The 23163-nt window shown below is 43.9% G+C and overlaps 2 protein-coding genes across 4 annotated transcripts in view; one reads left to right on the forward strand and one right to left on the reverse strand.

Annotated features, from left to right (window-relative positions):
• The window catches only part of vasnb (vasorin b), a 32299-nt gene extending 23714 nt beyond the window's left edge, over nt 1-8585 (reverse strand). The window contains exon 1 of one of the 2 annotated variants that reach the window (XM_060901415.1): nt 8360-8585. The gene's annotated coding sequence lies outside the window, so the exon portion shown is untranslated. Of the gene's footprint in view, nt 1-8297 lie in introns of both variants that reach the window. The other variant, XM_060901416.1, reaches the window with a different exon arrangement.
• coro7 (coronin 7) overlaps nt 1-23163 on the forward strand; it is a 359304-nt gene that overhangs the window by 234326 nt on the left and 101815 nt on the right. The gene's annotated exons all lie outside the window — the stretch shown is intronic.

Below are 23163 nucleotides of genomic sequence, written 5' to 3' on the forward strand. Positions count from 1 at the left end.
TTTTTCAGTGAGATGAAGCTACTTCACCAAAAGTTGGATTTGTTCGAACCCTTTTTACTAATCTGTACAAGGGGGACCAATCATCATGGAGGGCACTGTGTATGGTGTTTTTTTTTTTTTACCTTCCATTCTCCAAATATTTATGGACCTGACTATAGGTCAAGTGTATACAGAAATCTACATTAGAGATAGTTAAATAATATTGGCTGGCTTTTTTTCCATGGTAGATCAGATATATTCCATTCAGCTAGCATGATACTGAACGAGTCAAAGACCATGAAAAAAAGCCATTATTATTATTATTATTATTATTATTATTATACATATGCATTTGATGGAACAATTATAGATTTTATAAAACGTTACGAACAGGGTTTACAAATTCAGTCGCTCGCTAGCATGGAAGTTTTACATGTAATACGTATCTTATGGCATTTTCAATTTACTGCGATAGTTTACTGCGGTTTCGCCCGTAGTCAGCTGGGATAGGCTCCAGCTTGCCTGCGACCTTGTAGAACAGGATAAAGCAGCTAGAGATAATGAGATGAGATGAGTGTACTGTAGTGGTGTGTCGTTCACGAACGAACCGTTCTTTTTGAACGAGTCTTCGAAGTGAACGACTAGAACTAGTTCGCGCTGCCTCTCGTTCTCGGTTGTTCGCGAATCAGCAGTCTCTGCTCGCTGGCAGCAGGGCGGTCGCTGAATCTTGGTCGTTGGCGAATCAGCAGGATCTGTTCAGTAGCAGAAGGGCGTCCAACTTGCATTTTGATCTGTGCAGAGCAGCACCACTTTACTTCTTTAAGGGCTATCTGAGCCCTATTATCAGAGCGTTGACACATGCCAGGTCTTTAGTTTACAATTTAGAGCTCTCACTCAGCAATACATTTCAGTTCACAGCGAACGAGCTCAGCAGTTCGCGAACGAACGAACAGCCAGCAGCCAGCCTGCCTGCTGCCATACTGGGCTGGGCGCATAGCAACGGTTTCCATGACTGTGATAAACAATGAAGAACGTGGCTCTGGAGATCGCGGCATACTGTGTTCGTTTTTTTAATGTTAATGCAATTTGTAATAAAGTGGTTTGTTCTTTGTAATGAGCGTTGCTGTTGAATATGAGCAAAATGGGTGTTACTTAATGGGTTTAAAGGAGGTCTCTTGCTCGAACATCTGGAAAAGGTCTCGCTAGACGTGACGTCAATCGAATGTTCGTGCATAACAACCGTTTCCATGCCCATGACCAGGCCAAACAATGAATGATCATGAATGCAGCAGAGAGACATCGCAGGCTACTGTTCGCTGAATACGATGACTTGTAAAGTTGTTTATTCTCTGAAATGAGTGTTGCTGTTAAATAAGCAATTTTTTTTTGCTTAATGGGTTTGAGAGAACAACTGCATAGCCGGCAGACCATGGCTCTACTAAAATAAATATAATAAATATAAAAACAGCTTTATTCTCATCTACATTTAATTAACTTTCAGAGCTTTGTTTATGTAGTCTTTTTCAGATAATGCTAGGATAATGTTTTTCTTCCATCTTTTTCTCAAGCACATTGTAATGTATGAAAATCTATTGTGGATGGCACCTCTGCCGCCTCTTGTTCACTCAAGATGAACTAAACTTCGGACGACAGCCATTGTTGTGCCGCTTTGGTGTGACGTCATCAAAATGAACGAGTGAACGAACTGAACGAACGAATTTCTTTGCTGAACTGACCGACATGAACGAACTGGCGGAAATGAATCGCCATGTCCCACCAATAGTGTACTGCGGGGCGGCATGGTGGTGTAGTGATTAGCGCTGTTGCCTCACAGCAAGAAGGTCCGGGTTCGAGCCCCGTGGCCGGCGAGGGCCTTTCTGTGCAGAGTTTGCATGTTCTCCCCGTGTCCCCGTGGGTTTCCTCCGGGTGCTCCGGTTTCCCCCACAGTCCAAAGACATGCAGGTTAGGTTAACTGGTGACTCTAAATTGACCGTAGGTGTGAGTGTGAATGGTTGTCTGTGTCTATGTGTCAGCCCTGTGATGACCTGGTGACTTGTCCAGGGTGTACCCCGCCTTTCGCCCGTAGTCAGCTGGGATAGGCTCCAGCTTGCCTGCGACCCTGTAGAACAGGATAAAGCAGATAAAGCGGCTAAAGATAATGAGATGAGTTTACTGCGGGTGAACAAAGAAATGCTTCTGTGCATGTGCAGCAGAAAACTCTCTCATTGAATATTCACATCAGCTCCGACTGAGGTGTGATGTCATGCTGTCTTGACAACCATACAATATCATAAACCATATTCAACGCTCATTCTCCATTGGGTAGATTGGCGTAATACACATAGGATAAGCGATATGCTAACAATATTGCATGCTATCAAACCAAATGAATGAAACCCGCTAGAAGGGAATAGGATACATGTTTTTATTCCATGGAAAAAGTGGCCTGTATGTATAATAATATATAATATGGCAGTAGCTGGTTGTTTTATTAAGAGCTTAACCTGGGAACATGCTCACATACTTTTAGTTGTAGAAAAATCCTGGTATCTTTACATTTTGCAGGATAAACGCAGTCTTACATTCTGCTATACTAAAGTGGTCATTTTCTCTGCCACTGTGATGAGGAAATGATTGTGGTACAAGACTCAGCTGAAAACATCCGCTGATCGAGCATACACGGAGTCTGAGGTATAACTGAGTATAGCATGTGTGAGGTGTAACTGTGTGTGTGTGTGTGTGTGTGTGTGTGTGTGTGTGTGTGTGTGTGTGTGTGTGTGTGTGTGAGAGTACAGTGTTCAGTGTATAGCAACGCACACACTAGGGCTGTGCGATGTCCCCTTAATTGGCATCGACGATGTTTACAGTGCAAACATCGTGATGGACGATGATATCGTGGGCGGGGGGGGGGATTTTAATACTACGTTATTAAATATATTATTATTATTATTAAAAGTATTAGATACTCATCCGAGGCTTTGGCACGTAAAGGAAAAAAAAGCGCTAGGTGATGTGGAATATTTGGCCTTGACAACGGATATGTGGTCCAGCTGCAACATGATGCCCTATATGTCAGCTACCGTACATTATGTGGACCGAGAGTGGGCAATGCAGTCCAAATGCCTGCAGACGAGTTTCATGCCAGAGACACATTCAGCGGACCATTTAGAAGACGCATTGCGCGAGACACTTGCCGAATGGAAAATAGAGGAGAAAAAGATCGCCTGCATAACAACGGGGCGAATATTGTCGCAGCCATCAGGCAATTGAAATGGCCGTGGTTAAGTTGTTTTGGGCACAATTTGAACCTGGCCATAACCAACTCGCTTGCGCAACAGAGGGCCAGTACAGACCGAGCGTTTGGAGTTTGCCGAGCAGTCAACACTGCGTTTGCGCACAGCTGGCTTCGGAGAAATGAGCTGCGCAAAGCGCAGGTGGAAATGAACCTCCCCGAGCACTCACTGATCACGGCAAGATATTAATCTGCTCTAGCAATGAAAGACTAGTATTCAAACTATGAGAAGAAACTACACTTAAGCTATTACTCATTGTTTATTTACACCATATCAATTGAAGATGCGTTTCGGCCTTTAGTGCGCACTTGAACGCGCTAATTTTTCCAATTTATTAGTGTTTGAATTATTGCGCCAGCTTTTAAAATCATGATTTAATATTGTTTTTTTTTAACTGTCTTTACATTTATCAGAATCACCTTCATTCTTCCATTTGGTTTGACATTATGGCTTAGAGTGGACCATTTTGAGTCTGAAAGTAGGCCTATTTACCAGATTAAAGTTATTTGACTTCTGCCGAAGTCTGCGCTTCACTGCCGTTTGATAAGGTGCAATATTTCCCGACTGTTAATAGTGGCTATTTGTTTGAACAACATGACAAATTTTACATTAAAAGTATAGTGTAGGCTAAAAAATGAAGTCGAAATTTATTATTAGTAGCATACTGTATTTGTGTAACCACGTTATGTTCACTAGCACGTCCCTGCACCATAGCCTACGTGAACAAGCGGTAATAGGATATTACTTTATAATGATTTATATAATTATGTATTTATATATGTTATATAATATATTTATATATTAAACAAAACTAACTAACTAAACTAACAAAAAACTAACTTTTTAGGTTAAATAGGCCCAGATGATACCGTATATGCATGTTTATGACAGGAGGGGGCGTGGTATCACGATGGTGGCTCTCCATCGTGATGGATGACCACCATCGTCGATGGACGATGGCATCGTCTATCGGCACAGCCCTAGCACACACACAAATATTCTGATTTCTTCTTGCTTGCATCCAAACCAGGTGTATGACATAATCATAAAGAAAACTCAAGTTTGCTCTTACTTATCTTCTAATCAGTTTTCGAGTGAAGTTAAAGTGTTTTTCTTGCTGACTTGTTTGAATTTGCATTAGTCATTAACTGTGGCTGCTGAAGCATTTGACCTTGTGTGGAGTTCAAGGCTGTGGTCAAACATGGCTCCGAGCGTGTTTCTGAGCGGCTGCGTATTTTCACTGATGCTGTTCTTTGCCTCCTCTGTTTCAAGCCTCATTTCTCCAATTACAGTTCAGTCGGAAGGTAATTACAATCTTTAGATTAAAAGTCGTTTCTCTTGTTTTACTGCTTGGCTAAAACACTGCAATTTTGTGGTGGCTTTCAGAGATGCGTTCAACTCCCTCTGCGCTCTTTCCTTCTCTTTCTTTCTTCCAAGGAAAAATGAGTGGACATAGTAGCAATTTTCTGATTTTTGTCATATTCATAGCGCTCCAAATAAGACAGCAGTCAAACGACTCAAGTTTACATCGTCTGTTGCAAATGAAAGAAGACGGCTGAATGGTGTAGGGTTTATGAAGCTCGTGGCCATGGCATAAAGCACCTGCATGTGTTCATTTATTCAGAATTTATGTGGTTCTCCTCAATGCCTCATTTGGGACTACGTGTTAGTCCCTCTGTGTTAGTTTGCCTTGGCAGGGATGAAGCTTTAGTTCGCCAGTCCATTGCTTGGTCACCATGGCTTATTGAATGTTGAGATCATGGCTATATATGTCATCACATTACAGAAAGCTGAGCTACAGTGAGATTTGAATACCTGGAGAAAGACCCGATCACAGTAAAATGCTCTCATGTTGATCTCACTATTGATTTATTGATCTCACGACAAAATCATTCACCATGGCTCACACCAACTTACTATAGGCCTTTTATTTAAAAACATGTTCAATTCAAGACAGTTTTATTTGCATTTTAACAATAGATATCAACAAAACAGGATGGCACGATGGTGTAGTGGTTAGCGCTGTCGCCTCACAGCAAGAAGGTCCAGGTTCGAGCCCTGTGGCCAGCGAGGGCCTTTCTGTGCGGCGTTTGCATGTTCTCCCCGTGTCCGCGTGGGTTTCCTCCGGGTGCTCCGGTTTCCCCCACAGTCCAAAGACATGCAGGTTAGGTTAACTGGTGACTCTAAATTGACCGTAGGTGTGAATGTGAGTGTGAATGGTTGTGTGTCTATGTGTCAGCCCTGTGATGACCTGGCGACTTGTTCAGGGTGTACCCCCCTTTCGCCCGTAGTCAGCTGGGATAGGCTCCAGCTTGCCTGCAACCCTGTAGAACAGGATAAAGCGGCTAGAGATAATGAGATGAGATAAGATCAACAAAACAGTTTTACAGAAATCAGGATGGAGATTTCGACCCCGAGTGAGAAAGGCAGCGGAAACAAAGAAACTCCTTAGGATGACATGAAGGAGAAACCTTGTTCCGGACTTCATACGAAACCCAACCTGTTCTGGATAACACTAGATCGAGATTATAAATATGTAACAAGGTTATGTGATCTGTAGCCTACAGATGGTCCCTGTGCATGTGTGTCTATCAGAAATAGAAAGAGAAAAAAGGGACTGAATAAATAAATAAATAAATTCCTACTACTGAATTATCAAGTGTCCAGTCTTTGTTTTTTCAGGTTCTCCTGAACTGGGCAGCATCATTTTGCTTGCGCGGAGTTTGGCAGAGCAAGCATAGTGATGGACCAAACAACACAATGAGCCATTTTAAGAAGAGAGAACAGAGATTTACTGGCTGTATTTAGAAGGCAGACATTTCACAGCTACTCTGGTGTCATTTGAGAAGAAAAGGCAGACAGGGTACAGGTCTAAAACAAATCCTTTTAAGATCATCCTGTTGCTTCGGCAAGGGTATGTGTGCGCGTGTGTGTGTGTGTGTGTGTGTGTGTGTGTGTGTGTGTGTGTGTGTGTGTGAACAGTCTGTTTATCAGAAACTCTGGCTGCTGTCGTGCAGTTTGAGTGATGCTGTTTGGACAGGGGAGTGGAGGAATACCAGGGGGACATTATTCTGACACTACATCTACTGCAAAGAAACCTGGCAGTTAAAGCTTCACGTGCCACATACATAACTCTGTACTTTCTTCATGACTCCTTTTTATGTTTGACAAAATGTTGTTTGGTATTCACAAATCTGGCAACCGTGCTGCTAAATGTTGCTTTACATGTCTATGTGTGGTGTTTATTCAGTGGAGGTAAACGAGTAACAGCAGAGTTTAGGTTGGTTTATTTTTATTTTTTTATATTAAACAGAGTGCATTTGACTGACTGACTGACTACGGTGCTGACCAAAGCCCAGGGTCATAGTGAAGACTGATAATTAGTGGTTTTGGGTTAATCCATGGAGTTAATTTGCTTAGTATGTCTACATCAAACCAAGGGTCTTTTATGGGCACAAAGTAAATACAACCGTCCCTGATTTTTGAATGACTTCCAATCTCTCTTCAACCTTAAGGTGCTATTCACTGACACAAAACGTCAACATACTGTATAGACATGGCAGGTGTTTATAGAGCTGAAAGTATATTTCACTCTCCATTTAACATCAATTGCCATGCACCAGCTCTAGATTAATTATCTCAGGATTTTGCATATACACTCCGAGAATGCATTTAATAGCTAGCTTTCTGCACAAGAATTCAGTTTGCTTTGAAAAGGTCAATCAGTATGAAGGTGATCTGAGGACAGAACACAAGTCATGCCTTCTGTATTTTTTTTGGTCTTTATTATACTTTTATATTCTTGTCCATGTTACACTGCTAAATATTAAATAGAGCTAATTAAACTGGGATATACGGTAGTTTTCAAAATGTGTCCGGCAACACCCGCGTGAATAGAAATTGCTTAAATATAGCACCTCAAATCTTGGCAATACCTTGCTTTTCAAATGGGAAAATTTAACAACAGGCCATGCGTTATCAGAATTAAAGTTACCGAACTTTTTTTTTCCCCCCCACTGTTACTGTACCATCAAGAGTACAGTTTTGTACTATTAGTACATATGTTTTACCTGGGAAGGTGCACGTGGTGTACTTTTAATTAGCTTTCAGAGCAAAGCTTTACAAGGTACATCACTGGTCCCTAAGATCCACCTTGAATTATTTTAAATGTCTAAAGATACTACAAGTACAAAAGCTCATACCACCCCAGTGATGAGGAAAATACACCTTTAGTATGTTTATGTCTGAGAAAAGTCCACCAACAAACAACATGAAATCTGGTTTAACAAAACTTTAACACAATGTGACCGTTCTTATCTCCAAAGAAAGAAATAACCATGCGCAGCTTTGTTTAGTTTCGAAGCCAGATAAAAGAGAGGGAAATTTTGATACGAATTAAATCCAGCTCTGATAAACAGAGCAAACACGAGTTGGAATAATTCAAGTAAACCTCTTGAACAGATTATGCTCCCTTTTTCTGACTAACACCCTACTGGATTGTTTGCTGAACTTAACTGGGAACAGAATAGTACCTGTTCACCTCAGTGCGATGCTGATATATAAGTAGAATAGGCAGGTATAAGAATCAGTACCGTGGAGGGTTGATGTGTTTCTCTGAAACCTGAAAGGCAGCTTGTGTGCTGTGATATACTGTGATGTGGTGCTCAGATTCTCTCTGGGACACTTTGGGACTCTCTCTCTCTCTCTCTCTCTCTCTCTCTGCTTCCTCTGGAGTCCACAGAGTCTCTGAGACCCACTGAGAGCACTAAACACTTCCTCTACAAGTCTCTGAGGAGGCAGGACACCTCTGAAGCAAAGGAAAAAGTTTGACTTTGCGTTTTTTTAATCAGTTTAATGATAGCTACATTTTCATGTTTATTATTCTTGATATGTTTTAATATGGAAACAATATCCTCAACTTCAAACACTCTTTTTTTTTTTAATCCCGGTTTATTCTGACATGGAGCATAATGAGAAGGAAAACATCAAGACCACAAGTGTCAGTTTGAGAAAAAGAGCAAATACCTTTCTTCTTTTTAGCTTAATTAGTTTTTTTTTCTTGCTTCAACAAATCTGAGTCGACTCACCGAGCGCGTGAATGTCACGTAGTTTTGCTTTAAACTTGAACAAAGTCTTCCAAGCAGTATTCTGTGTCTTCTTCAGCACGGAAATCCTTTTAGACACTCTCAAATCAAATTTCTGTGAGCTTGACGCTTTATCGTTTCAACCCGGGACGGTGCGCGCGCTTTCTTTCTCTCTCTCTCTCTCTCTCTCTCTCTTTCGCGTGCGCGCGCAGCTGTCCGTGTCCGTGCAGCGAATGCACGGCTCGCGCTTCAGCCCCCTTACAGCAAACAGAGGTTTACCGGCGAGTGGGCGGGGTCAGTTGTGACGAGTGGGCGTGGTTAGCAGAGCCGCAAGTATGTGAGCGCGCACACTGAAGCTTCTGAAAACAAATCACCACGCTTTTTACGCTCCACGTTGATTACGTTATTACGTAACCAAACCGAAGAATGCATTTCAAAGAGACACACACACACAGTAGCTATTCGACACTCAGGAGCCCCAGGCAAAGAAGCCCATCGAGGCCCCTAAAGCCCCACCCACATTTATACTCTCTAATCTCATCTCATTATCTCTAGCCGCTTTATCCTGTTCTACAGGGTCACAGCAGGCCCGGCGCCAGGAACAGTTTACTAAGGGGGCAATTAGAAATCGCAAGGGGGCAAATATTTTTCATATAGTGTGTAGTAGTGATGGCGGTCTGACAACGTGTTTCAAACAATTAACTGCGCCAACCACAAAACCACGGCCCCGAAGGTTGCTTTAGTACGGGAAAATCATGACATATTACCAGGGCAGTTGCGCTTTATCAACACCCGTGCCCACCTGTTAACCCTCCCCTCCAATTTTCTCACAGACACGCGTTACAACCGGAAAGATGCCAAACATAAAACAACACACACAAACCTACAGGCAAGTCCTTTAAATTTAAAATACATACAAATAGCTCCGCGGCATGAAAACAAAACGTCAATGCAAGTCTAAGGTACTTGGCTCGGCGGCCAAAATCATAATTTAAAAAAAATCAACAGACCCCGCGGCTGCACCAGTAATAGCCTTCCTGACTCGCACCGAGTCAACGCTAACCACTTAATCCGCTATCCCAGTTTAGGCGTGTAGGGGACAAAACACTCTGAAGTGATGAATTTTCACCCCCGCTGCATGGGGGGTGACGTCAACGACACATATTCTTACGCTATTTGCGCACAAAGCGGACCATATATGAACACATACACCAACATAAACGGAGATAAACTTAGCCTACAAAGAAAGAAAATGGATTCACAATATTGTGATTGAATTCGTTTAATTCGGTGGGGGAAAGACTACTCCCGTAAACTTGACTGCATATTACAGGATATTGCAGAGACAGTGCACTTGTGTCATAACAACCAATCAGATTTGTTCTACCGTGCCAGTTTTAGTAGTGATTTATGTGAAATGTATTTTTGTGCAATGCGCAACCACTTAATATTTCGCATTTGAAAATGCAAATTATTAATACGTCTATAATACATTATATTTTCATAAGAAAACAATTAAGTGATCTGAGTCTCCGTTGAGGGGGCGGGGCTGTAGCCACGAGGGGGCGATGCCCCCTTTCGCCCCCCCATGGCACCGGGTCCGGTCACAGGCAAGCTGGAGCCTATCCCAGATGACTACGGGCGAAGGCGGGGTACACCCTGGACAAGTCGCCAAGTCATCACAGGGCTGACACATAGACACAGACAACCATTCACATTCACACCTACGGTCAATTTAGGGCCACCAGTTAACCTAACCTGCATGTCTTTGGACTGTGGGGGAAACCGGAGCACCCGGAGGAAACCCACGCGGACACGGGGAGAACATGCAAACTCCAACAGAAAGGCCCTCGCCGGCCACGGGGCTCGAACCCAGAACCTTCTTGCTGTGAGGCGACAGTGCTAACCACTACACCACCGTGCCGCCCTATTATTATTATTATTATTATTATTATTATGTGGGCAGCACGGTGGTGTAGTGGTTAGCACTGTCACCTCACAGCAAGAAGGTCCTGGGTTCGAGCCCAGCGGCCGGCGAGGGCCTTCCTGTGTGGAGTTTGCATGTTCTCCCTGTGTCAGCGTGGGTTTCCTACAGGTGCTCCAGTTTCCCCCACAGTCCAAAGACATGCAGGTTAGGCTAATTGGTGGCCCTAAATTGACCGTAGGTGTGAATGTGAGTGTGAATGGTTGTTTGTCTCTGTGTCAGCCCTGCGATAACCTGGCGACTTGTCCAGGGTGTACCCCGCCTCTCGCCCATAGTCAGCTGGGATAGGCTCCAGCTTGCCCGTGACCCTGATGAAGAGGATAAGCAGCAACAGATAATGGATGGATATTATTATTATTATTATTATTATTATTATTATAAGCTCATATCAGTGGACTAGCAGGGCTAAGTCCACTGTCTTTCAAAGGTGAAAGAAAAATCAATATAAAATTTCATGTTTCGGGAATCTGCATCATCGTATCTGCAGTTAACAAACATTTTAAAGAGGATTATTTGTACTAGCGATTGTACAAAATAAAAACATACACAGAATGATATGAAGTGAGGCTGTGGGCGAACTGAAACGATTCCAGTGCTGTAGGTTCACGCAGCCAATCAGTGACAGGCATGTTGTGTGACTCCACAGCGTGACACACACTGCTACTTTTGAGCTCCAATGCAATAATATATTCTCGCACGTTTTGTTTTGGTGATATTTGTGTCATACGTCACCAGGAGGTGTGTTCAATTTCATTTAATGCTATAGCTGTAGTTCCTGTTAACATCCTTGCAAGATTTTATAATGTAACTGGTTTACTCTACTACATGAATTGATCACACTTATTCTACCTAATTCAATCTAGGAATTAGAAACTTGTTTAAACTGAGTTACGAATACGTTTTCAGAAGCTTAATATGTTTATGTGAATTGTATAATATAAAAAATATAGTCTCTTAAATCTGATCAATGAGATACTCCATATTGTTTCAGTATCCTCCTGCCAGATTTAATTACACTCACCAGCCACTTTATTAGGTATACCCGTACACCTACTGTTTTATGCAGTTATCTAATAAGCCAATCCCTTGACACCAGCACAATGCATAAAATCATACAGATACAAATCAAGAGCTTCAGTTAATGTTCATTTCAAACATCAGAATGGGGAAAATTGGGATCTCTGTGACTTTCACTTTGATATGGGTGTTGGTGCCAGATGGACTGGTTTGAGTATTTCAGAAACTGCTGATCTCCTGAGGTTTTCACACACAACAGTCTGTAGAATTTACACAGAATGGTGTGAAAAACAAAAAAAAAACATTGAGTGAGCGACTGTTCTGTGGGTGGAAACAAACACCTTGTTGATAAGAGAGTTCAGAGGAAAATGGCCAGATTGATTCAAAAGCTGCCAGGAAGGACATAGTAACTCATATAATCACTTTTTACAACCGTGGTGAGCAGAAAAGCATCTTAGCATGCAACAGCAGAAGACCACATTGGGTTCCACTCCTGCAGCCAAGAACAGGAATCTTAGAATCAAGAACAAGTTCCTATTAAAGTGGCCACTGAGTGTTATATTTGTAGACTGCAGAAACTTCTGCTGATTTTGCATTTGAAAAAATATTTACTAAACATGTAACTGTGGCGTATGTGCTCTTCAGAATATGAGTATTCTCTACATGTGATGATTGTTCTTGATATGTTTTTTAATGGGTTATACATAATTGGACATTTCTGTTTGGGATATGAAAACATGTCAACAGCTGGATTGATGCTGATCACACACACACACACACACACACACACACACACACACACACACACACACACACACACACACATCTGTAATATATTACAGCAGGAATAGAGTCATAAATTCATGCATGTTAAGTGTGACCCAGGCACAGCACCATACTCCTTGCAGGAGCTGAACTGTACTGATTTCACAGAAAATAAATCCTCTTTTTGAATGTCATCATAAGGTGCTTGCACCTTACATCTCTCATTCACCATCTTCTCTGTCTTACCCTTTTCCCCTTTGTCCCTCTTTTTCCATATTTCCCATTCCAGCGTGTCTCTTTTTTCTCTCTCACTCTGTCACAGTCTCTCAATTCTTCTTTTTTTGTTTCCTGTTTCTCTACCCATGGCTCTGTCTCACCCCTCTCATGTGTCTGACCTGTCTGAGGAGTACATGAACACACAATGTTATGCTGACGGTTTCTAACTGCATAAACATTTTTGTTTCACTTGTGTTAAAGACGTTTTGAATTGTAGGTAAGGGATTCTACACCACAGACGTGGGGGAGATAAGTGACAGGCCGTTTGGGAAAGTACAGCAACTGACATGCACCCCCTGGCACAGAACAGAGGAGCATATGCTTTTCTGATTATATGCTTTTTTCAGATTATATGGGGTTTTTTTCTGATTTATATGCTTTTTCTGATTTATACACTTTTCTTAGCATATGCTTTTCTGTGCATGTATACATGTGTATATGCTTAATACCTTGGAATTAAAACATTGACTTAGCCCTGCCATCAAGCTACTTTACATATGCATGACAAAAGAATACAGATCTACGCACTGAGTTATTTGTTCTGCATAAGTTTTGTGGGGGGAAAATAATTCCATATTCCCTTGTATCAGACCAGCCTGTGTGTACAAGTGTGTTTTGGAGGGGTTAGCGGGTCTTATATACCACTGTCTGCTGGGTAAAGTAGCGAGTGTAATAGCTCTGCTTAGCATAGCATCAACACACTGTCCTGCATAATCATTAGAGCCCTGTAAAAAATAAAAATAAAAAAAAGCACAGTGGAATTTAGACCCAATGTTGCCAAGAGGAGACGAACTGTAACACTCTCTTTCTTTCCAATATGAAGTGATTTCTGACCGAAAAGACGAAATAAAATGCCTCATCAAACGCCTGTTTTAGTACTGAAGTAGAAATTCATTATATTTCATGCACATAGGCTGACAACTCTCTATAGAGCCAAGTCAGGCTGCTCTTAGAGACTGCCTTTGTAAAAACCATGTGCCTGGCACAGATGCTAACACTGAAACATGCACAATAATGCTCACTCACACTCACTCCGATGTAGTGAGTTAGGATTTATAGAATTTGATGATGATGATGATGATGGAGTTTACATCTGCCCTTGTGACTGGTGGGTAATGGCTGGATTTTCTACACTTAGAGCAGTGTGACAGATATGAAGTAGCTGTTAATAAACCCAGAGATACACAGAGTGACAGAGACATGCAACATCTACACCTCTGACTTATCACACTGCATGTCTCATCACATGACATCACACATGCCATATGATTGTCTTGGCAGAATATATATATATATATATATATATATATATATATATATATATATATATATATATATAATTTTTTTTTTCTGGTTGGCTACACTACTATAAGGATATTAGCTCATATACGGTACCGTGAGTAGAGAAAAAGAAATTGGCGGTACGTGTTGCTGAACCAACCAAGGACGGAAAAGAAAATACTCTACTTGAAAACAAAACCCCAAAAATTGTATTTAAAAATCAAGTATTTAAAACAAACAGAAATAGCTAAAAGAATATATCCCCCCCCCCAATATCTCCTGTTCCCCACCCCAGCCCAGTCCATGGCAGTAATGCATCTTTAAGCTGGTTTGCCAACCACCAGAAAACTCTAATAGTAGAGGACCGGGGTTAGATACGTACGTATGCACATAATTTAGGAGAGGATAACTGTTAGGACTTGGACTGTTTTGGCCTCTAGAGGCCGCTGTTATTTCCTTTTCGTGTCATATTTATTTTGGCCTCTAGAGGCCGCCACTGTTCCTGTGTTTTGTGTTTTTTTTGTTAATTGCCTGTTAGTCCTAATTATCTTCACCTGTGTCCTTAATTAGTTTGTGTATTTATACCCCCTGAGTTCAGTCCTCTTGTCACGGAGTCTTTGTGCTGTTATGTTTATCTCCAGTTTCCTTTGTACTGTGTTTTGTGGATCTTCTGAGCTTTTGCATTTTTGCCTTTTTCTTTTTGAATTATACTCTTTGTTTTTGTTTTGTTTTTTTGTTTTGCCCTGGATTGTATATAGTGTACATAGTATAAATAAACCTTTTGTTACTTTTTCTACTTCCGCCTCACGCCTCTGCATTTGAGTCATTCCCCTGGTGGCCTAGTGGGGGTTTGCTGGATCATCACACCAACGAACCAGGTTCGAATCCCAGCAAAACCCTAACAGAAAGACTCCGTCATGACCGACTCAGCAGAGGCTGCTTCAACTGTCTACCCGGCCAACCTTCAGGGAATTATGGCAGCTTTGACACGCTTTGGAGCGACCATGGACGCTCATGGACGTACGCTCACCAGCCAACGTGAGGCCCTTGCTCGCCACGAGGAACTGCTTCAGCAAATTGGGAAAACCCTGGCACAGCTGACATCTCTGCCTGCATCTCCTGCTCCTGCTCCAGTTCCTGCTCCTGATCCAGCTCCCACTCCTGCTCCAGTGCCTCCTGCCATGCTGCCTTCTTCACCTCGCGAACCCAGCCTTCCTGCACCACAGAGGTATGACGGCAAGCACAGTGAGTGCCGAGAGTTCCTTACCCAGTGTCAACTTACCTTTGAGCTTCAGCCTACCACCTACACGACGGATCGCCGCAAGATTGCCTTTGTGATCACCTTATTAGCTGGTAAGGCGCGAGCCTGGGCTACTGCTATCTGGCAAAGACAGGGACCTGAGTGCTTTGATTTCCAGCTGTTTTCTGAAGAGATGCTTCGGGTCTTTGATCAGGCAGACATCAGTACCGACGCAGCCCGAAAGCTCATGTCCATCCGGCAAGGAGGAAGCGTCGCAGATTACGCCATCTCGTTCCGAACGCTCGCAGCAGTAAGTGGATGGAACGAGACTGCCCTGGTGTCAGCCTTCCACCATGGTCTGTCTGACCCCATCAAGGACGGTCTGGCCTCTATTGGATGCCCAAGTGACCTCGAAACCCTCATCTCACATGCTATTCGTCTGGACAACAGGATGAGAGAACGCCACCAAGCCTTGAGCCCCCCCAGCCTCCCTACCTCTACCTGGAGACCGTCTACCTCCTTCAGTGACTGTCCAGAACCCATGCAAGTGGGTCGTACTCGCCTCTCCGCATCTGAGAGGGAGCGCAGAAGGAGGGACAAGTGCTGCATCTACTGTGGCAAGCCTGGTCACTTCCGAGCATCATGTCCCGAACTCTTGGGAAAAGGACCGCCCCGTCCAGCTGAGGGAGGGTTGTGACGGGGCCTACCCTCTCTCCCGGACTCCCTGGCCAAGGAATCTACATCCCGGTCTCCATCTCCTGGGGTGAGTCTGTCCACTCTTGTCAAGCTTTGATAGACTCAGGGGCGGCTGGGAACTTTATGGATATTCACTTCGCCCAAAGCATCAATATACCTACTGCACCTCTTGAAGTCCCTCTGTCTGTGTCTGCCCTCGATGGCCAAGCGTTAGGTGATGGAAGAGTCACCCAAGTTACTTCTCCAGTCTTCCTCCAGTCTCAAGGTCACAAGGAAGAAATATCCCTGCACCTGATTCCTTCACCTGAGTTCCCAGTTATTCTAGGCCTTCCTTGGCTTACTCGCCACAACCCTCGCATAGACTGGGTAACAAGCCAGGTTGTGGAATGGGGCCCTGCATGCCATGCCTCTTGTCTGCTCTCTAGCTCTCCTGTGTCTCCTGCCGAGCCCCCTGATCTCACCGAGTTATCTCAAGTTCCCACAGAGTACTGGGATCTCAAGGAGGTATTCAGCAAGAGCAGGGCCGCCGTTCTTCCTCCGCACCGGGCCTACGACTGTGCCATCGACTTGCTCCCTGGGACTACCCCTCCTCGTGGCAGACTGTTTTCCCTCTCTCAGCCAGAACGCAAGGCTATGGAGGAATACCTCAAAGACGCCCTGGTCTCTGGGTTCATTCGACCCTCCACCTCACCTGCTGGTGCCGGCTTCTTCTTTGTCGGCAAGAAGGATGGGGGGCTTCGACCATGTATTGACTACAGGGGCCTGAACAAGATCACTGTATGCAACCGATATCCCCTTCCGCTGATGTCCACTGCTTTCGACCTGCTCCAAGGCGCCACCATCTTCACCAAGTTGGACCTACGGAACGCATACCACCTCATCCGTATCCGACAGGGAGACGAGTGGAAGACTGCCTTTAACACCCCGTCTGGGCACTACGAATACCAGGTGATGCCCTTCGGACTCACCAACGCACCAGCTGTTTTTCAGGCCCTAATCAACGACGTCTTAAGGGACATGATTAACCTGTACGTCTTTGTCTACCTCGATGACATCCTTATCTTTTCCAAGACCGTGCAGGAGCACCACCACCATGTCCGCCAGGTTCTCCAGAGGCTGCTACAGAACAATCTGTTTGCCAAGGCCCAGAAATGCGAATTTCATGTTCCCAAGGTCTCCTTTCTGGGATTTATTGTACGGACAGGCCAACTCCAAATGGACCCTGCCAAGACCCTGGCCGTCTGGGACTGGCCTACTCCCAAGTCCGTTAAGGAGGTTCAGCGGTTCTTAGGATTCGCTAACTTCTACCGCAAGTTCATCAGGAACTTCAGTTCTGTGGCAGCACCCATGTCAGACCTCACCAAAGGGACAGGTGGATCTTATGGCTGGTCTCCTCAGGCAGAAAAGGCGTTCAAAGACCTCAAGGCCCGCTTCTGCACGGCACCCATTCTGGTCCTCCCGGACACCTCCCAACCATTCATCGTGGAGGTGGACGCCTCGGACAGTGGTGTCGGCGCGGTACTCTCTCAACGTTCGGAAGGAAAGCTGCACCCCTGCGCTTACTTCTCCCACCGCCTGAGTCCTGCGGAGTCCCGGTACGATGTGGGGGATCGAGAACTGCTAGCGGTCCAACTGGCCCTTGAGGAGTGGAGGCACTGGCTGGAGGGAGCGCAACATCCATTCCTGGTTTGGACTGACCACAAGAACCTGGAGTACCTCCAGCAAGCCAAGAGACTTAACCCTCGACAGGCTAGGTGGGCCCTGTTTTTCAGTCGGTTTGACTTCACCCTCTCGTACCGCCCCGGCTCCAAGAACACCAAACCTGACGCACTGTCCAGGCTGTTCTCTGCCACTAACAGGGAGAATGAAGTCGGGCCTATTATCCCTGTGTCCCGGATTGTGGCCCCTGTCCGCTGGGGTATTGAGGAGGCTGTCCGACGAGCCCAACGCCAGGACCCCGGTCCTGGGACGGGGCCACCTGGCCTCTTGTACGTCCCACATCAAGCCCGGGCCAAGGTTCTCCAGTGGGGTCACTCTTCCCCTCTCACCGCCCACCCGGGAGCTCGGAGGACCCTGGACTTCCTGAAAAGACGCTTCTGGTGGCCTAACATGGAGCAGGAAGTAAGGTCATTTGTCCTGTCCTGTGAGGTTTGCACCAGAACCAAGAACCCACGTCAGCGTCCCCAGGGTCTCCTGCATCCTCTGACCATTCCCTGGCGTCCCTGGTCCCACGTGGCAGTCGACTTCATCACGGGTCTCCCTGAGTCACAAGGTAACATGGTCATTTTGGTCATTGTTGACAGATTCTCCAAGGCCTGCCGCTTCATACCTCTGTGCAAACTCCCCTCTGCTCTTGAAACAGCGAAACTTATATTTAATCATGTCTTCCGAGTCTTTGGTCTTCCACAGGACATCGTCTCAGACCGAGGGCCCCAGTTCTCCTCCCGAGTGTGGCACGGGTTCTGCAAGGTCATCGGAGCCACTGCCAGCCTCTCCTCTGGGTTTCACCCACAGTCCAATGGTCAGACGGAGAGGCTCAACCAGGACCTGGAAACCACCCTGCGAGGCCTGGCTATGGATAACCCGACATCGTGGAGCACCTGGCTGCCATGGGCAGAGTACGCCCACAACACCCTGCAGTCATCGGCCACCAAGCTGTCGCCATTCCAGTGCCAATTCGGGTTCCAGCCACCTCTGTTCCCGGACCAGGAGGAGGACGCGGGGGTGCCCTCGGTCAACCAATATGTGAGACGGTGTCGCAAGACCTGGAGCAAGGTCAGGAGGACCCTCATACAGACCTCCAGAACCAACCAGACTCAGGCCAACCGCCATAGAAGACCTGCACACACTTTCCGCCCTGGGCAGCGGGTTTGGCTGTCCACTAAGGACCTTCCGCTGCGGGTGGAGAACCGCAAGCTTGCTCCTCGCTACATTGGCCCCTTCAAGGTGGTGCGCAGGGTGAACCCTGTCTCCTACCGGCTCCAGTTGCCCCGGACTCTGAGGATCAACCCCACTTTCCATGTTTCCCTGTTGCGGCCTGTACTGACGTCTACGTATGCCCCTGCCCTTAGGAACCCCCCACCCCCCCGCATCTTCCAGGGGCAGACTGTGTTCACTGTGCATCGCCTGCTTGACTCCCGCCGGGTCCGCGGCGGCTTGCAATATCTGGTGGACTGGGAGGGCTATGGTCCTGAGGAGCGCTGCTGGGTTCCTGCTCGGGATGTCCTGGATAAAGAACTGTGTCGGGACTTCCATTCGGCCCATCCGGATCGCCCTGGGAACGTCAGGAGACGCTCCTAGAGGGGGGGGTCCTGTTAGGACTTGGACTGTTTTGGCCTCTAGAGGCCGCTGTTATTTCCTTTTCGTGTCATATTTATTTTGGCCTCTAGAGGCCGCCACTGTTCCTGTGTTTTGTGTTTTTTTTGTTAATTGCCTGTTAGTCCTAATTATCTTCACCTGTGTCCTTAATTAGTTTGTGTATTTATACCCCCTGAGTTCAGTCCTCTTGTCACGGAGTCTTTGTGCTGTTATGTTTATCTCCAGTTTCCTTTGTACTGTGTTTTGTGGATCTTCTGAGCTTTTGCATTTTTGCCTTTTTCTTTTTGAATTATACTCTTTTTGTTTTGTTTTTTTGTTTTGCCCTGGATTGTATATAGTGTACATAGTATAAATAAACCTTTTGTTACTTTTTCTACTTCCGCCTCACGCCTCTGCATTTGAGTCATTCCCCTGGTGGCCTAGTGGGGGTTTGCTGGATCATCACACCAACGAACCAGGTTCGAATCCCAGCAAAACCCTAACAGATAACTAAATTATCCTAATTTAGTTAATTTGAATCCAAGGGATAACTTAGGATGTGTGCCAAAATCACTATCCAGGGTAAACAGGCTGAAAATTACCAATCCAAGATGGCTACCAGTACTACTGTGGCGGCCTCAGCCAAGTTTCACGCCTGGATGACCAGTCTTCCCGGTTGGCCATGCATTCTGCTAGCTCAGCAGTGGATGATGCGTTGACGCCCCTCCTGAGGGTGTCAGTGAGGGTTGTAGGAGGGCATCCCCGATTTCTGTGGCCATGGAGGGGTTCCCAAAGCAGAAGCTCCTCCGCGGGCAGATCTTTATGCCTAAAGCAATGGCCAGCGAGTCCAAGTCTCCGCCAGGCCACTTTGTCCGAGATTTCTGGTAAAGTACCATAAAGTTCCTTGTTTGGCACGAAGCTCTGCCAACTGATGTCAAGGGCTGTACGGAGCATCCGAGTATAGGCACCATCAAGGGTCGATGTTAATGACCAGCACTCACACCCATAAAGTAGCACGGACTCCACAGTTGCCGCAAAAAGCCTGATCTTAAGCTCACGGGAGACACTAGATTTCCAAACTCTACTTAAGTCAAACTCTACCAGTAGCCAAATTGAAAATATCAGTTTTTGAACCACTCACTACAGAAGTATGTGCAATAGCTCATTTTATGGGTTTTTGGGTATGGGGAATCCATTAGTGCCATCATTTTCATGATTGAAGGAAAAGGGAACAAGGTATGGTCAAGGGCAAGGTAAAAAACACCAAAAATTGGCCAAAATTGCAGTTTCACAGAAAACATGAGGAAAAACAGAATAACTCTACACTGTAAAAAATTTTACGGGCGGGTATTGATTGAACATAGATTTTACATATCATTTGACTCAGAAATGTAATTTTCACTTACAACCAACTAAACCAGGTCGGCCTAATACACTTTCTCTCATTGTGATATCATGTTGAGCTATCAAGAATTTTAACATCCAAATATCAAAGATATCCTTGTTGATAGAACTAGCTGCAACCTGTTGCAACGCTGCATGTTGGTATCCTTGTTGGTAGAACCAATGACGCATATCACTGTAAAAAAAAAAGTGACCATCTCAACTTAAATTTTCTAGGCAACATGATGCAAGAGAATTTTGTGTTGAGATGGTCAACACCAAAAGGTAAGTTGGCTGAACTCAAATTTAAACTCAGAAATCCTTGTTAGGTCAACAGCAATTGAGACAGGTTGAGTAAACTAGAATTTTCTAGGCAACATGATGCAAGAGAATTTTGAGTTGAGATGGTCAACAACAAATAGTACGTTGGTTGAACTCAAATTTCAACTCAGAAATCCTTGTTGACTTAAGAAGGATTTTCGTGTTTAAATTTGAGTTCAACCAACTTACCTTTTGTTGTTGACCATCTCAACACAAAATTCTCTTGCATCATGTTGCCTAGAAAATTTAAGTTGAGATGGTCACTTTTTTTTTTACAGTGTAGAACTTTTTTTTCCAATAGGCCTTGGGTACTAAAGTTCTACAGGATTTCCATTAAGTTTTCTATAGGATTCCTTTAGAACTTGTTCTATAGGAATTCTATAGAATATTTTTAGCAGGGACAACATACAAAGATGGTCAACAGTTGTGAGCTTAACACTTTGTGGCAACAGTTTGGAGAAGAACCACATATGGCTGTGATGGTCAGGTGTCCACATACTTTTGGTCATATTGTGTACATATAATCTGGTTGAACTAGACAGATAATAATAATAATAATAATAATAATAATAATATGATTACCCGAGGCGGCACGGTGGTGTAGTGGTTAGTGCTGTCGCCTCACAGCAAGAAGGTCTGGGTTCGAGCCCCGTGGACGGCGAGGGCCTTTCTGTGCGGAGTTTGCATGTTCTCCCCGTGTCCGTGTGGGTTTCCTCCAGGTGCTCCGGTTTCCCCCACAGTCCAAAGACATGCAGGTTAGGTTAACTGGTGACTCTAAGTTGACCGTAGGTGTGAATGGTTGTCTGTGTCTATGTGCACTGTAAAAAAAAAAAGTCACCATCTCAACTTAAATTTTCTAGGCAACATGATGCAAGAGAATTTTGTATTGAGATGGTCAACAACAAAAGGTAAGTTGGCTGAACTCAAATTTAAACACGAAAATCCTTCTTAAGTCAACAAGGATTTCTGAGTTGAAATTTGAGTTCAACCAACGTACTATTTGTTGTTGACCATCTCAACTCAAAATTCTCTTGCATCATGTTGCCTAGAAAATTCTAGTTTACTCAACCTGTCTCAATTGCTGTTGACCTAACAAGGATTTCTGAGTTTAAATTTGAGTTCAGCCAACTTACCTTTTGGTGTTGACCATCTCAACACAAAATTCTCTTGCATCATGTTGCCTAGAAAATTTAAGTTGAGATGGTCACTTTTTTTTTTTTACAGTGTACCTCAAACATGAAATCATGGAATTGGAAGACCTATGCATATAATTTAGGAGAGTATAAGAAAGCAAGCATTTGATTAATATAAATAAATTGTATTTTCAATCATACTATTATGATAAATGGAATGTTACCTTAAAGTGAAAAATACAAAACAAAACTTATTACTTTAGTAGGCAGCAATATCTTGAGAGCCTAAATGTTTAACAGCCAACAATACAACTTTTAACATCATATTTTAACATCACATTACTGTTTATGTGTCACATAAACCAGGGTCAGGAACATGAAGAGTAACACAATAATAATACCGTAATACTGGTGGCCATCTTGGATTAATAATTTTCAGGCTGTTCACTCCGAATAGCGATTTTGGCACACATCCCAAGTTATTTCTTGGGTCAAATTGGCCTATAACAGTTGAGTTATCCTCTCCTAAATTACGTGCATACATGTCTAAGCCAGGTCCTAGACTATAAAGAAGAAGAAAACCCCAAAAAATACACAAAAAAGCAACAAAATATGGAATGAAAGTATTTGATGGTACCATAAGAATGTATCTTTTTTATTTTTCAAGAATTATTATGATGGCATTTTTCACAAATTGACAGTCATTTTACCGGTTTGTTTACATTCTAAGTGGAAATGATTTTGTCAGACGTTTTGTATAAAGTTTTTATTTATCGAATTTGCAAAAAATAAAAATAAAAATGCTGTGTGTCTCAAAATCCAGTGAATGTTGATAGAATAAAGCAGTTATTCCACTCAATCTCGTCGTACATGGCTTATAGCCAACTCAGTGCTACGCGCCTCGTCAGATATCAGTTCATGTATGACTTGATTTCGTGGAATAACTGATGTGTGTGTGTGTGTGTGTGTGTGTGTGTGTGTGTGTGTGTGTGTGTGTGTAAATTCAATGGTTTTCCTTTATTTTTATTAATTAAAAGACACTTCATATCTTAATGATGGATTGTTCTTTCTTTTTGCTTAGTTGAGTGACTCTTAACATAATATGGATTACTACAGGTGTCAAATATTTATTTTTATTTTATTTTACTGTATATTTTATTTTGTTTACGACATAATTCCACATATATCCCAGATGTTATTTCATAGTTTTGATGTCTTCAGTGTAGAAAATAGTCAAAATACAGACAAACCGAAGAATGTGTCCAAACTTTTGATTGGTACTATATATACACACGTATAGTTTATATTACTGGATTCTCACCACCACCATCTGCCCCCTGCTAACAACCCCCCAACAGAATCTCTCTCTCTCTCTCTGTCAGCTCACACACCAATAGGGGGCAGTATTTAAAAC

Source organism: Neoarius graeffei, chromosome 20 (assembly GCF_027579695.1).
Source record: "Neoarius graeffei isolate fNeoGra1 chromosome 20, fNeoGra1.pri, whole genome shotgun sequence".
NCBI lineage: Eukaryota > Metazoa > Chordata > Actinopteri > Siluriformes > Ariidae > Neoarius > Neoarius graeffei.